At 36.9% G+C, this 16,960-nt stretch overlaps 1 long non-coding RNA gene across 3 annotated transcripts; it reads right to left on the bottom strand.

Moving 5' to 3' along the window:
* Positions 1-1,908: 1,908 nt before the first annotated feature.
* Positions 1,909-16,090, bottom strand: LOC131002662 (uncharacterized). Of its 3 annotated transcripts, none has more exons than XR_009094378.1 (5): positions 15,713-16,090; positions 15,491-15,546; positions 2,829-2,889; positions 2,531-2,697; positions 1,909-2,201 (listed from the first exon to the last, which is right to left on the bottom strand). It is a non-coding gene; the product is annotated as an uncharacterized LOC131002662 (long non-coding RNA). The 3 variants fall into 3 exon arrangements; XR_009094376.1 differs by having other exon boundaries at positions 2,531-2,641; positions 15,713-16,087; XR_009094377.1 differs by having other exon boundaries at positions 1,909-2,697; positions 15,713-16,087.
* Between the last annotated feature and the right edge of the window lie 870 nt (positions 16,091-16,960).

The raw sequence follows: 16,960 nt of genomic DNA, 5'->3' as shown, positions 1-16,960 counted from the left end.
TCCTTAATGATCTTTTTTCCCTTGGGAAATCCGTACACCCTGTAGACATCATCTTCCTCAATTTGAACCTTGGTCAAATTGTCAATCTCAAGTGTGCAATTCCTATTGTTGAATCTGTCCAGCACCCAATATGCCATTTTGGATGGCACCCTATTCACATTAAACCCCAATATCTATCCGAAACCAATATCCCGGACGGCAGCCTTCTGTGCATCGTTCAATTCAGCCAATTTTTTGAAGAAGGCTCTAGTTGTTGTACGAGTCTTCAGCTGCGGGTGGTCTGCTTTCTCCTTCGGCTGAACACCATTCTTGCTCTGCATAACGCGTCTTCTACATTTGACATTCTTTGGATTTGCAAAAACCTTTTTTTTGCCCCTCTTTCTCTTTGGTTCATTTGACATGGACTGATCTGTAAACATAATGAACAAACTAATTAGTTTAAAGAACACAACAACAAATATTAAATGAAAATTTATTTGTAATAAGTGTGAATAGAATTCGAACAGGATTCATAAATCAATTGAACAGATACATAAACTAAAAATAACTAATTAGTAAGAAGTAAAGCCACCATTATAAATTTATATCTCCCTTTCGAACATGCATCAAAACTGATTTGAACAGATAAATAAACTAAAAAAGAACTAACTTGTACCAAACCAAAAGTCATTTGATCAGATAAATAAACTAAAAAGAACTAACTTTAAAAAGTAAAAACTCATTGCAACAGATGCATAATATAAAAAGAACTTATTTGTAAAAAATAAAGCCACCATTACAAATATTTATTTATCTTTCGAACATGCATCAAAACTCATTTGAACAGCTACATAAACTAAAAAGAACTAACAGGTAAAAAGTAAAAACTCATTTCAATGTACACATAAACTACAAAGAAAAACAAGATTTGGAACATAATATATTATATACCTTCCACATTTTTCAATCCCGATGATTTGCCGGTTTTTTTCTTCTTTGATGCACGAGTAGATGACGATCCTTCGCCTATACATTATATTGTATTGATTAAATAAAAAATATTAACACTAAATGTATCACATAAAACAAAGAGAAAGAACAGAATATGAGCATACCTTTCTGCCTTTCTGCCTTTTCTTGCCTGTTTGAGCCTTTGTACCATCTGTACAAAGGAAATATAATCCATTATACAATTGACAATTAGCAACAATATAAATAAAACTATATTCGAAACCTAATCCATACCATCTAAAGCCTTTTCTTTGCCTTTTGCCGAACCCATACAGAATACCTACAGAGTTATATCATAAGTGAGAAACAAAGTAAAGACAAGAAGACGACAACCGTACGCACTAATCTGACAATTAAACCAAAGTAAAATGAGCAAACAATTCTGAAAATTATGGGGGGGACCATTAACTGTTTTAGGTAATTTCGTAGATCCGAAAGTTCGAAAGACGACAAAGAATTCTAAAATTAACATGGGACCATATTAATTTATTATCGACGCCATGTATATTTGAACACCCAAACTACAAGAATTTAGCTCATAGACAACAGATATTTAGTGTTGTCTATGTAGAAAGCGTCTGTTGTTGTCATCAGTGTTGTCTATTCTAGGGTGCTCATAGACAACAAATATATCTGTTGTCTATTTAAGCATAGACAACAGGTAAAAGGTAATAGATAACATATATTAACTATTGTCTATAATGATATAGACAACAAACCGAGCTATTATAGACAATAGTAAATATACGTTATTTACTATTGTCTATATTATTATACACTATACGTAACGTATGTTGTCTATTCTATGACATAATTTAAAATATTATTTTTATAATATTCAGATCCCTTGTTTTGTAATACAATTATACCAATATATATGAATAAATTAAAATACTAAAACATCAAATAACCAAACAATTCTCAAAAGCCATTAATAAAAACTCAATTAATACCATAAAAGTCAAATATCTTGTTTGACATTTCATCAAAAAACATTACATCCACAATTGTATCGTCTCTAACTACGTTTTGAATCATCTACTAAAAAATCTCTAATGTAATCTCCAATCTTGAGCATTCACCACCAATGATCCAATAAATTCACCATCGATATCCAATTAGCTTTCGTCTACATCCACTCTTTGGACAACAACAAAAGAGTACCTGTTCAGTAGCTAGAACTTTTTGCAAGTGATATTTGTTCCTTTTCTCTAAAGCACAAACACAAAGACAAAGATTATAGCATTTCAAATAATAATAATAATAAATTCAATATTAACACAGGTGTGTCTGAACCACAGATTATACATAGATTAGCTTAAGAAAAATTACAAACTTCAGCCAGACATATTGGATTTCTATCCATCAGCAACAAACTTCAAGTAATACAAACACTAGCAAGGATAGAGATTCCAATATTTAATTGATCAATGCAGTAATAGTTGGGCAAGAAATATCCTAAATTGACTAATTCTAATTGGTGATGTAACACGAGTTATTGATGAAAAAAAAGACAAGAAAACCACTATAACAACATTACCTTCCATTATTCAAAAATACCAAATTGATTTGTAATCTGCTCAAAATCTCGCTGGTCTAGGTACAAAATACGAACATCTCCATTTAGGTGAGATGCCTTCAACATTAGTTCCTTCAACATGAGTCATTTTTTTTAACCAAATCAGCAAAGTGCTCCACATACTTGTCCTATAAAAGCAAGATTTAGAATATTCCAAGCAATTAATATTCTGTATGTTATGACACTCTAAAATCATCATACAAGAATTTACCTCCTCCATGCACAAGAAGAGATGAATAAAGGCCAAATGGTTGCATACCTGGACATCATTCAGTTTGATGGGTTCAAGATATTGTTTGAAACAGACCCATGCTGGAACCCTATGAGAAAAAATATCCTCATAAATGCAAGCTTCGAGAGAAACAATATCTAGCATAGTATTATACTCCCTCCGTCCGCCAAAAGTAGACCATTTTGATTGGGCACGGGAATTAATAAAATTTGTGATGATTTTGATGTAGTGGAGAAAGGGTCCCACCACTTTATGAGATGTGTGGTTGAGATTGAATTTAATGTGAGTTTTTTTGTAAATAAAGAGTGTTTGTAAGGATAAAAGATTAAAGTGGGTGGTGGGACCATTTCCATAATAGGAAAGTGGTCTACTCTTTGCGGACGCCCAATATAGTAAAAATGGTCTACTTTTGGCGGACGGAGGGAGTAGTAAAATACTACTCCCTCTGTCCGCCAAGATTATGTCACAATTACTATATTGGGCGTCTGTCAAGATTATGTCACTTTCCTTTTATGGAAATGGTCCCACCATCCTCTTTAATATTTTATCCTTACTAACACTCTTTATTTACAAAAAAACCACTCAAAATTCAATCTCAACCACTCATCTCATAAAGTGGTGGGACCCTTTCTCCACTACATCAAAATCATCACCAATTTTATTAAATCTCGTGCCCAAGCAAATTGCCATAATCTTGGCGGACGGAGGGAGTAACACTCAATGCATAAAGTAGACATATGTTTGATGCTCACAGACATCAAGACTACACTAGTCAAGAACATAAAGTGAAGCACCCTGCACATAGAATGTAGTAGCCCGCTATTTTATTTTATGATTAAGAGCAATAAATGCAATATTTATTTTTACATCTTTCAGTTGATTTAATCCAGTGATTAATATTCAGTTAATTCAGCTCAGAGTTCTGAATTAGATGCCATTACCTAAGATGGCCACGATTGAATTATTGAGTAGTCAATGATTTATTTCAGAATGATAATTGACTTAGCGAAGTCGAGTTATTATTTTATTTGTAATCGAAATATTATTTCTATTTATTACTTTACTCAGTCGTGGATTTAATCCCGACTAATAGAGCGAGTTAAATTAGATATTTAATTCGCAGAGGCTTTATAAAGATTAGTAGAATCCGAAAAAATTAGATTTACAGATCCTCAATTGATACAAAAACTACTATGGGATTCTATTTGTCACCTCAAGACTTTCCAACACTCACAATCATAGTCCTCTTTCATACTCTATTGCATACTACACGCATGCTCTCCAACAAATACCATCAACAATCATTTCTACACTACTATTCACTATCTAGTGCAAAAAGAAAAAAAGAAAAGAGTGCTACTTTATCAAAAGAAGGAAAAGAGAGAGTAGGAAGAGGAAACGTGTGTGCAAAAGGGCTGCTACAACAGCAACATTTCCCCTCTGCAGCCTTAATTCACGCAAGGTCAAAAAGGGCTGCTACAACAGCAACATTTCCCCTCTGCAGCCTTAATTCACGCAAGGTCAAAAAGGGCTGCTACAACAGCAACATTTCCCCTCTGCAGCCTTAATTCACGCAAGGTCCATCAGCCACCCTATGCCTTACCCATCATTTCAAATCTCTAAGGGCAGCCACCATACGCCTCCACCCATCTATATCAGCCAACAATCCTTTGTTTCTTCCTTAGACACCAGAAATTTGAGGGAAAGAGATAGAGCTTGCAAAGCTTCTACCGGAACTTCGAAGAGTTCTTCTCCTGCTGAAATCAACAACAGTCTCAAACACATAACATTTTGCAAGGTGAAGCGCGAGAGTAATAATAGCCAGTCAAGGAGCTACTTTACCAAAGCAAAAGTTGCTATCAGGTGGGCATTACTTTCATATATACTAAATGAGTTTAAATGTTACGTTCAAGCAAGTTATTTCATGATAAAATCTTTAAGTTAAAGTTATTTCAAGTATTGTCTTGCCATAAAATGTTTAAATTTTAGTATGATATCTATCTGCTTTGGCTTTGCCAATGATGCAATCGAATTCGGGTCCTGAGCAGTTGATAGCTATCCTGCCAGGACTAGTGTACACCAGTGACCGTGAGTCATCTAGCGGGTTGGCCGGTCAAGTGTCCGTGAGAGGTGGCCACCTCTCCGACACAGAGTTCCAGATATGATAGATTACAAGAGAACTTAGTCTGCAGACGAACTTTAAGAATCACAAATGAATTTAGTAAGCTTGGGCCTTTTAGCTAAAACTCCCTTGCTGTACTGTTTATGATGGCATGACAATTTATAGTTTTTACGCAATGATGTGTATATCTAGGCATACGTGCCCACTGAGTACTCTCGTACTCAGCCCTGCATATATTTCTAAATGTGCAGGTTGAGCAGTGGCTGATGAAGATGAAGTGAAGAGCGGAGCTTTTGTCAAAAGTTAAATGAATGAACTCGTGGATACATGTCTTCATACATGTAATCAGAACCTTATTCCGCTGCGTACTCAGAAATTTTATGTTATTTTGGCTAAGTCGGAGTTATCCGAATTTACTAGTTATTTGAGTCTCTACGACTAAACCTCCGTTATATTATAAATATCCCTTTTGTTAAAAATGATGAAATGCGATCCTTCCTTGTTTGATTATTCCCCTTTCTACCCCGCTTCTAATCTCCCTCCATTAGTCACGGTTTCCCCGGCTTAATTATCCTTAATTAAGGCCGGTCGTGACAGAATGGTATCAGAGCAGTTCATTTGCTCTGAACCCTAGAGTTAGCCCATTTTTCTAGTATGATCACTAGTATATATGAGTCAGTCAACCAAAGCTCATCACTTCATCACATCGTCCTGCTCAGCAAGAAAAGAGGTGGTAATGATTTTAAAACATTGAGAAGTTCACGTTCTATATGAATGTATTGATGCTTACATTAAAGTTTTATGCTTTATTGATTGATTAGATATCTCAATAAACTTAGATGCGTTAAGAATGCATGATCACTGTTACGAGAAGAACAATAGAAGCTAAAAACTCAGTTATATTTCACTATAGCCATGGTGAAGAGCTAAGAAAGATGAAGAGAATCCAATAAAAGTAGTGCAAGCGGAGTGCCATGCACGAATCACTGACGCAGGCATTGTTCTTCATTCAGGTTGTTCATGCAAAACGGAACACCTAATCGACTATTGCCTTATTCAATGATAGTTTAAGTATGATATTGCTTATAGCGATGAGTGTGACTTATGTAATCAGTTAGCTAATCCCTAATAAGTTGAGACTCACTTCTAGCCTCGATTATCACTAGCTATGGCTTGAGGATAACTTTCATGATTCATCAATGAACTTCAGGGTTAGACTTACGAGGGGTCAAAATGCTTTGTATATGATGTTAATAATTCGATTAAAGCTATCAGCTTATAGTTTCAGATATTTGGAACCATTCTGCTTACAGTACCTATCGTATTAGATGAGGACATGACTGAGAATCCCTATTGATTACGATCACCTACTACGAATTTGAAAGACGAGATGTGATATGGGTACTAACAATTACCAACCATTATGATTGATCATAAAAGTTTACGCAAGTGGGTAAGACGAGAGAAGTTCTCGAAGATGGTTCAGAGTTTAATAATAGCTAGAAGCGCCGACAGTGGATCAATGCTGAAACAAATGAATTAAGATTCTAATGAGACCCTAAGGATATACTCAAGATAAGTATACATACCTTAACCTATCGAGGACATCGCCTCAGTTAGAATGTCTTGGATTAGGTATTTAGTCTGGTAGCCGGAATGAGAGCATTGACTAAAGTCATTGCATGACTTAGCATTACGTATGGTGACACGTACCCTATAAAGGTGCTCAGATGAGCAAAAGCTATTTCATTATTGAATGTGTGATGATTCAGAAGGTCTTTTGCAATAACACGGAAGAGTACTTCAAATTATATGGTTGCATTTCAAGCGCTATGTGAAGAAAACACTAAGTACTAGAAGTACTACATAAAGATCATGTAGAGGAAGATTGTTGAGTAAGGTCGAGCCTACCTTATTTCGCCTATAGAAGATGTTTAAGGATTGCATTAAACTAGGAGGCAGACTCCAAGTTTGAGAAGCTCTAGAATATTCTCAAGGACATGTTCAAGATGTTAAGAAGAAAGTGGTGATTTTAGACCAAATATACCTTTTGCAGCCAATGGACAAGAGTTGCCAAGTTCGGAAAAGTATTTCCGAGTGACTGAGAAGTAGTTGTGTAGGACCTGGCCAGTCCACATGACCAAAATATCAGTAGTCGTCATATATGGGTCTCTAAACCTATATATTTAAACTTTCATTTGAAAAGCCAAGCGGGTTCAGATTATTAGGTCATTTCGTTTCGACCTTTTAGTCAATTCATTTCTACCCTAAGGCCATTTCTTTTCAATCATCTGACAAAATTGTTGATTCACTTCACTTTGCGTAATTGCCATTTGTGACTTTAATCATTGTGGTTTGTTAGTTGTTAGTAGATTTCCGGTGACCTAAAGACAAACAAGTATTCACCAGATTAAATCCATCAAACAAGTATGCCTCGACCCAAGGGTCAATCACATGATGCAGTTAGACCATCTCTTATGGATTTGGTAGAACGTTATTATTTTTTTTTAGAAAACAATGATTGTTCTGATGTTTTTGTATGCCCCTATGTTGGCTTAGTTATGTTTGACTAGTATTAGTACGAAAAAAAAAAAAAAAAAACTGGTTCCATGACCAAATTAGTTGGTGATGGCATTGCTAGACAGCCAGTTCATCATGAGTAGTACTTGGATAGATCAATATATCTAGATCCATATGTTAATGTAGAAGTTCTCATCGAAACAATTTTCTTATGTCTTTTTAGCGACCTTATCGATCTTTTGCGGCAAGTCACTTCCGCCACATTTTACTTATATGCTTGCACGAGGAAGAGTGCGAGCAAGATTTGAGAATCAAGAATCGGTTTACAGAAGTGATGATATGCATATGTATGTATTGATGACTACGTGTCAACTCATCAGTACGCCACCAAAACAAGGGAGTCCGAGAAGAAGAGGAAGAATTCCACGAGATAATGAAAAAGGGCCAGTACCATGGCTAGAACAATATAACGCCACTAACCATACAACAAAAACGTAGAATAGAAGAACTATTTCTACGAGGAAACCCACCTGTCTTCGATAGGATAGGAGATCCAACAAAGGCTGAGACTTGGGTACAAGCTAGTGAGCGCATCTTCAATTTCTTGCGCTGCACAGATCTGGAACGTCTTACTTGCGTATCCTTTCAGCTGACTTATGGTGGGAAGCAAGGAGGAAGACAATGACAATTGAGTAGTTAGGAAATTTAACGTGGCTATGACACCTCAAAATAGATGGGGATAACAAGTATGGGACTCCACCCTGCCCAAAGTGGAACAAAAACCATGGGAAACTCTCCAGGACTGGTAATGAAGGTTGTTGCATAGCAACTGGAATGAACATTATACAAATCGTTACCCGAATAAGCAACAAAAGGCGGGTCTCAGGCTAAACTCGCCTGCTCAGACTCTGCATTTGAGCAATCCAAGCTTTGCCCAACCATACCAAGAGCAGTAACCACACCAGCGATAGCAACAACAACAATAATAGCACATGTGTGCTTGAATTTAGAGCTGAGCATAAAAATTATTCAAGTTGGAGTGAACAACTCGTATGTTATGCCGATGAGAGACATATACATAATTTTAGGAATGGAATGGATAGTTGAGAACTATGCCACCATCATTTGCAATGAAAATCAAATTTCTTTTCGACCACGGGGAAGAAACTGACACGTTTTCATGGGATCAGCATGGGTAGGAGAAAGACGATCATCTCCGTCGCTCAAGCAACAAAGATGATAAGAAAATGGTGTCCACCCTACCTTGTGTAGTTGCACAGAAAACTAAAAACCGAGAAAAGTATAGGAAACGTGACAATCGTACGTGAATTTCCAAATGTTTCCTGGAGATTTCACCGGGGTGCACCCGTTCTTTTTGTAAAAGAATAAAGATGGCACATTGAGAATGTGTATCCTCTACCGAGGATACACATCAACTTATAGAGAGTTGAACAGGGTGACACTCAAGGACAGGTATCCTCTATCGAGGATAGACGACTTCTTCAAGCAGCTCAGAGGAGTGAGTGTGTCCTCAAAGCTAGATTTAAGGTCTAGGTACCATCAACTATAGATTCGATGAGAAGATGTACCCAAGATGGTCTTCCGAACCAGATATAGACTCTATGAGTTCGTAGTGGTGTCATTTGGATTGACCAATGCACTAGCCATGTTTGTGGACCTCATGAACCGAGTGTTCCACCCATACTTAGGCAAGTTGTCTTAGTTTTCGTAGATGATGTCTTGATCTACTCGAGGAACGAAAAGGACCATGAGAAACACCTGAGGATAGTCTTAAAAATATTGAAAACAAAGCATCTTTATGTTAAGTTCTGCAAGTGCGAATTATGGCTCAGCAAAGTCACGTTTTCGGGACATATTATCTCATTAGAAAGGATCAAAGTGCACCCTGAGGAAGTACAAGTTGTACATGAGTGGAGATCGCCTACTAACCCCAATGAGATCAAAAGTTTCTTGGAACTAGCAAGTTGCTATCAGAGATTAATAGAAGGATTTTCCAAAATAGCAAGACCAATGACCCTATTACTCAGGAAGGGAATTAAATTTCCTTGGACAAGAGTATGTGAAAAAAAAAAAAAAATATATTTCCAGAAGCTCAAGGAGAAGTTAACCATAGCTGTTTCAGCAGCTAACAAAGAATATGTGATTTATACAGACGTGTCCAAGGAGAGTACTTAGTTGCATGTTAACGCAAGAAGGAAGAGTGGCAACATACGCATCACGATAGCATTAACCACATGAATTGAACTAGCCAACTCATAAACTAGAATTAACTGCAGTAAAGACCATAAAAATTTGAAATACTTTTTCGAGATATTTTTTTTCGAGCAAGAAGATCTTAACATGAGACAGTAAAGATGGCTCGAACTAGCGCAGGACCGCGACTTAGTATTAACTACCACCCAGGCAGAGCTAACAAGGTAGACGACTCATTGAGTCGTAAGACTCAACTTAAGTTGGGATCTCCCCTCACTCAGGAAGAGGAACCCATGAAAGATTTTAGTAGAATGAATTTAGAAGTGGTTCAACCACTAGAATCTGTAGAAGGGATTATTGCCACGATGGTAATAACATCCAACTTTATAGGAAAGCTGATAATGCGCAAAAAAAAAAAAAAAAAAAAAAAAAAGGAATGAGACCTTGGAGAAAATACGTTTAGCAATAAGATCAGGAGACGTATCATGAGACGTGGATAATGCGTTAATGTTGATCAAAGATTGTGTGTATTCACACGATGAACAATTCAGAGATGAGATAATGAGCGAAGCTCATGACACGCCATATACTGGCCACCCGGGAAGCATAAAATGTACAAAGACTTGAAAGAAGAATTCCGATGGAAAGATATAGCTACACTTGTTGAGAGATGCCTAGCATGCCAACGAGTGAAGGCTTTACACCATAGACCATATGAAAAATTACAACCATTGGAGATTTCATAATGGAAGTTAGAGCACTTTGCAACAGATGTCGTGACTAGTTTACGAAGTCGAAAAGAGGGAGTGCTGACATCTGGGTAATAGTGGAGCGACTTGCGAAATGAGCTCGTTTATATTAATACCGATCAAATACGGATCAGACAAGTTAGACCAATTATATGTTTGAGAAATTGTGCGCTCCACGGTATGCTCGTGTCAATCACTTTGGACTGAGATTCGAAGTTTACATCCAGATTATGTATGAACTTGTAGAAGAAATTAGGCACAAGGTTAAATTTCAGTACTACCTTTTGCCCACAAACATATAGATGGTTGAGAGAATAATTCAGACTCTCGAAGACACGTTAAAAGTAGTACAAGGCAAAGGTGAAAGTGATGAACAGTGATGTCATCGATTGAGTTTGCCTACAATAATAGTTATCAGGCAACAATCAATATGGCGCCTTATGAGGTAATGCATGGAAGAAAATATAGATCACCACTCTACTGAGATAAAGTAGGTGAAAGGAGAATTTGAGGACCAGACACGATGAATGAGATGATTGAGATAGTCTGACAGAAATCAAGATGAGAGAGTACCCAGAACCTTTTTGCAATGATATGCAAATTTCGGGACGAAATTTTTGTTAAGAGGGGTAGTATGTAGTAGCCCGCTATTTTATTTTATGATTAAGAGCAATAAATGCAATATTTATTTTTACATCTTTCAGTTGATTTAATCCAGTGATTAATATTCAGTTAATTCAGCTCAGAGTTCTGAATTAGATGCCATTACCTAAGATGGCCACGATTGAATTATTGAGTAGTCAATGATTTATTTCAGAATGATAATTGACTTAGCGAAGTCGAGTTATTATTTTATTTGTAATCGAAATATTATTTCTATTTATTACTTTACTCAGTCGTGGATTTAATCCCGACTAATAGAGCGAGTTAAATTAGATATTTAATTCGCAGAGGCTTTATAAAGATTAGTAGAATCCGAAAAAATTAGATTTACAGATCCTCAATTGATACAAAAACTACTATGGGATTCTATTTGTCACCTCAAGACTTTCCAACACTCACAATCATAGTCCTCTTTCATACTCTATTGCATACTACACGCATGCTCTCCAACAAATACCATCAACAATCATTTCTACACTACTATTCACTATCTAGTGCAAAAAGAAAAAAAGAAAAGAGTGCTACTTTATCAAAAGAAGGAAAAGAGAGAGTAGGAAGAGGAAACGTGTGTGCAAAAGGGCTGCTACAACAGCAACATTTCCCCTCTGCAGCCTTAATTCACGCAAGGTCAAAAAGGGCTGCTACAACAGCAACATTTCCCCTCTGCAGCCTTAATTCACGCAAGGTCAAAAAGGGCTGCTACAACAGCAACATTTCCCCTCTGCAGCCTTAATTCACGCAAGGTCCATCAGCCACCCTATGCCTTACCCATCATTTCAAATCTCTAAGGGCAGCCACCATACGCCTCCACCCATCTATATCAGCCAACAATCCTTTGTTTCTTCCTTAGACACCAGAAATTTGAGGGAAAGAGATAGAGCTTGCAAAGCTTCTACCGGAACTTCGAAGAGTTCTTCTCCTGCTGAAATCAACAACAGTCTCAAACACATAACATTTTGCAAGGTGAAGCGCGAGAGTAATAATAGCCAGTCAAGGAGCTACTTTACCAAAGCAAAAGTTGCTATCAGGTGGGCATTACTTTCATATATACTAAATGAGTTTAAATGTTACGTTCAAGCAAGTTATTTCATGATAAAATCTTTAAGTTAAAGTTATTTCAAGTATTGTCTTGCCATAAAATGTTTAAATTTTAGTATGATATCTATCTGCTTTGGCTTTGCCAATGATGCAATCGAATTCGGGTCCTGAGCAGTTGATAGCTATCCTGCCAGGACTAGTGTACACCAGTGACCGTGAGTCATCTAGCGGGTTGGCCGGTCAAGTGTCCGTGAGAGGTGGCCACCTCTCCGACACAGAGTTCCAGATATGATAGATTACAAGAGAACTTAGTCTGCAGACGAACTTTAAGAATCACAAATGAATTTAGTAAGCTTGGGCCTTTTAGCTAAAACTCCCTTGCTGTACTGTTTATGATGGCATGACAATTTATAGTTTTTACGCAATGATGTGTATATCTAGGCATACGTGCCCACTGAGTACTCTCGTACTCAGCCCTGCATATATTTCTAAATGTGCAGGTTGAGCAGTGGCTGATGAAGATGAAGTGAAGAGCGGAGCTTTTGTCAAAAGTTAAATGAATGAACTCGTGGATACATGTCTTCATACATGTAATCAGAACCTTATTCCGCTGCGTACTCAGAAATTTTATGTTATTTTGGCTAAGTCGGAGTTATCCGAATTTACTAGTTATTTGAGTCTCTACGACTAAACCTCCGTTATATTATAAATATCCCTTTTGTTAAAAATGATGAAATGCGATCCTTCCTTGTTTGATTATTCCCCTTTCTACCCCGCTTCTAATCTCCCTCCATTAGTCACGGTTTCCCCGGCTTAATTATCCTTAATTAAGGCCGGTCGTGACAGAATGGTATCAGAGCAGTTCATTTGCTCTGAACCCTAGAGTTAGCCCATTTTTCTAGTATGATCACTAGTATATATGAGTCAGTCAACCAAAGCTCATCACTTCATCACATCGTCCTGCTCAGCAAGAAAAGAGGTGGTAATGATTTTAAAACATTGAGAAGTTCACGTTCTATATGAATGTATTGATGCTTACATTAAAGTTTTATGCTTTATTGATTGATTAGATATCTCAATAAACTTAGATGCGTTAAGAATGCATGATCACTGTTACGAGAAGAACAATAGAAGCTAAAAACTCAGTTATATTTCACTATAGCCATGGTGAAGAGCTAAGAAAGATGAAGAGAATCCAATAAAAGTAGTGCAAGCGGAGTGCCATGCACGAATCACTGACGCAGGCATTGTTCTTCATTCAGGTTGTTCATGCAAAACGGAACACCTAATCGACTATTGCCTTATTCAATGATAGTTTAAGTATGATATTGCTTATAGCGATGAGTGTGACTTATGTAATCAGTTAGCTAATCCCTAATAAGTTGAGACTCACTTCTAGCCTCGATTATCACTAGCTATGGCTTGAGGATAACTTTCATGATTCATCAATGAACTTCAGGGTTAGACTTACGAGGGGTCAAAATGCTTTGTATATGATGTTAATAATTCGATTAAAGCTATCAGCTTATAGTTTCAGATATTTGGAACCATTCTGCTTACAGTACCTATCGTATTAGATGAGGACATGACTGAGAATCCCTATTGATTACGATCACCTACTACGAATTTGAAAGACGAGATGTGATATGGGTACTAACAATTACCAACCATTATGATTGATCATAAAAGTTTACGCAAGTGGGTAAGACGAGAGAAGTTCTCGAAGATGGTTCAGAGTTTAATAATAGCTAGAAGCGCCGACAGTGGATCAATGCTGAAACAAATGAATTAAGATTCTAATGAGACCCTAAGGATATACTCAAGATAAGTATACATACCTTAACCTATCGAGGACATCGCCTCAGTTAGAATGTCTTGGATTAGGTATTTAGTCTGGTAGCCGGAATGAGAGCATTGACTAAAGTCATTGCATGACTTAGCATTACGTATGGTGACACGTACCCTATAAAGGTGCTCAGATGAGCAAAAGCTATTTCATTATTGAATGTGTGATGATTCAGAAGGTCTTTTGCAATAACACGGAAGAGTACTTCAAATTATATGGTTGCATTTCAAGCGCTATGTGAAGAAAACACTAAGTACTAGAAGTACTACATAAAGATCATGTAGAGGAAGATTGTTGAGTAAGGTCGAGCCTACCTTATTTCGCCTATAGAAGATGTTTAAGGATTGCATTAAACTAGGAGGCAGACTCCAAGTTTGAGAAGCTCTAGAATATTCTCAAGGACATGTTCAAGATGTTAAGAAGAAAGTGGTGATTTTAGACCAAATATACCTTTTGCAGCCAATGGACAAGAGTTGCCAAGTTCGGAAAAGTATTTCCGAGTGACTGAGAAGTAGTTGTGTAGGACCTGGCCAGTCCACATGACCAAAATATCAGTAGTCGTCATATATGGGTCTCTAAACCTATATATTTAAACTTTCATTTGAAAAGCCAAGCGGGTTCAGATTATTAGGTCATTTCGTTTCGACATTTTAGTCAATTCATTTCTACCCTAAGGCCATTTCTTTTCAATCATCTGACAAAATTGTTGATTCACTTCACTTTGCGTAATTGCCATTTGTGACTTTAATCATTGTGGTTTGTTAGTTGTTAGTAGATTTCCGGTGACCTAAAGACAAACAAGTATTCACCAGATTAAATCCATCAAACAAGTATGCCTCGACCCAAGGGTCAATCACATGATGCAGTTAGACCATCTCTTATGGATTTGGTAGAACGTTATTATTTTTTTTTAGAAAACAATGATTGTTCTGATGTTTTTGTATGCCCCTATGTTGGCTTAGTTATGTTTGACTAGTATTAGTACGAAAAAAAAAAAAAAAAACTGGTTCCATGACCAAATTAGTTGGTGATGGCATTGCTAGACAGCCAGTTCATCATGAGTAGTACTTGGATAGATCAATATATCTAGATCCATATGTTAATGTAGAAGTTCTCATCGAAACAATTTTCTTATGTCTTTTTAGCGACCTTATCGATCTTTTGCGGCAAGTCACTTCCGCCACATTTTACTTATATGCTTGCACGAGGAAGAGTGCGAGCAAGATTTGAGAATCAAGAATCGGTTTACAGAAGTGATGATATGCATATGTATGTATTGATGACTACGTGTCAACTCATCAGTACGCCACCAAAACAAGGGAGTCCGAGAAGAAGAGGAAGAATTCCACGAGATAATGAAAAAGGGCCAGTACCATGGCTAGAACAATATAACGCCACTAACCATACAACAAAAACGTAGAATAGAAGAACTATTTCTACGAGGAAACCCACCTGTCTTCGATAGGATAGGAGATCCAACAGAAAAAAATTTCCATAAACAGAAAAAAAAAATTCAAATAAAATCAAGAATAAACACCTCTATAGCTGAGTGAATTGCAGTAAACGTTGAGGATGAAGGGGGTGATGGTCCCTCTGATTAGAACAGAGCAAAGAAGAATTCAATTAATCAACGTAAAATAGATCAAAATTTATATCGCACTGAACCAAAAACAAATCTGAAAACAATAGAGCAGTTGCCTAAAATTAGCCAAATGTGAAAACAAATTAAAAAGCCCTAGTCATTTTTTTTAAATCGGACCTGGAGATAGAGGAGAAGAATGAACGAAGGTAAGGTGACGGCCGCAGCAAGGTGGTCACGAGTTCGCTGAGCTTTGGTGCTCCGGCGAAAATAGAATCACCGACGCTGCGTCAAGCAGATCAGTGGTGGCGCCGTATCGAGCAGAGCAGGGGCGACGGCGCGGAGAGCAGAGCAGGGGCAGCGCTGCGGCGAAAAGAGGATGGCGGCGGTGCAGCGAGCAGCGGAAGGGCAGACAACGGCGACCAGACACGACGGAGAGCAGAGGAAGGGCGAACGGCAGTTCAGGGTAAAAAAGAGGGGCGAGATGGGTGGGTAAGGTATTTTTGTTGTTGTGATTTTTAATTAAATTAGACAAGTGTATTTTTACTTAAATTATATAAGTGTTTCCAAAACATGTTTAATGAATTAATAGAAAACATTTACGCTGGTGTATTGTCTATAACGTTAAATAAAAACAACATTGATAAGGATGCGTTGTCTATTGTATTAATAGATAATAAATATGATAGTCTGATGTTTAAGAGCAGTAATAGACAACACATTCTGAAACAGGTTGTCTATGACCATATTTTTTTATGGTTATAGACAACAGATTTGACCATGTATGTTGTCTATATAACAATTGACAACACCATTCATTAAAACATGTTGTCTATATGCTTAATTCTTGTAGTATCTTGTCGAAAGAATGTGCTACTGAAATCCATAGATCTAAACTATATTCAAAATTCGAACAAAAAAAATATCGGAATCCCTAAAAGAACCAACACCGGTGAGATCGAAAATTTCCAAACTAATACGAACAAAATCAAAAAACACTATAGAAAGTTCGAAGAAAAACAAAATTAAAGAACAATCGATGAAAAAACGAACAAAACCAATGAAACCAACTCACCTTTTAATTATTTGTTCGAAATCTTCTCTTACAAGTCGAAATCGAACTCGAAATAGCCGAAGAATTGCAGGAGTCGCCGATTCGCCGGAAAAAACCCTAGATCTAGTGGGTTTGGTATGCGGTGGTTGTGAAGAAGGTAGGTGAAAGTAAATGTTCAGTAATTATCGCGATTTCCGTTTTTTTACTATGTTCAATTTACTATTTCGCCCTTTTTTAATTAAAATCAGTATTTTATAGTTTAAAATCAGTCATTAATTTTATAAAAATCAGCCTGCCGAAATAAATAGGAACCGCTAGATCTAGTGTTTTCTATGGCTAAGATCTATTCTTTATTCTCTATACATAAGTGTATT

This window comes from Salvia miltiorrhiza, unplaced genomic scaffold, assembly GCF_028751815.1.
Source record: "Salvia miltiorrhiza cultivar Shanhuang (shh) unplaced genomic scaffold, IMPLAD_Smil_shh fragScaff_scaffold_173, whole genome shotgun sequence".
Lineage (NCBI taxonomy): Eukaryota > Viridiplantae > Streptophyta > Magnoliopsida > Lamiales > Lamiaceae > Salvia > Salvia miltiorrhiza.
The sequence above is the reverse complement of the archived record's forward strand: the minus strand, read 5'-3'. Positions and strand labels throughout refer to the sequence as shown.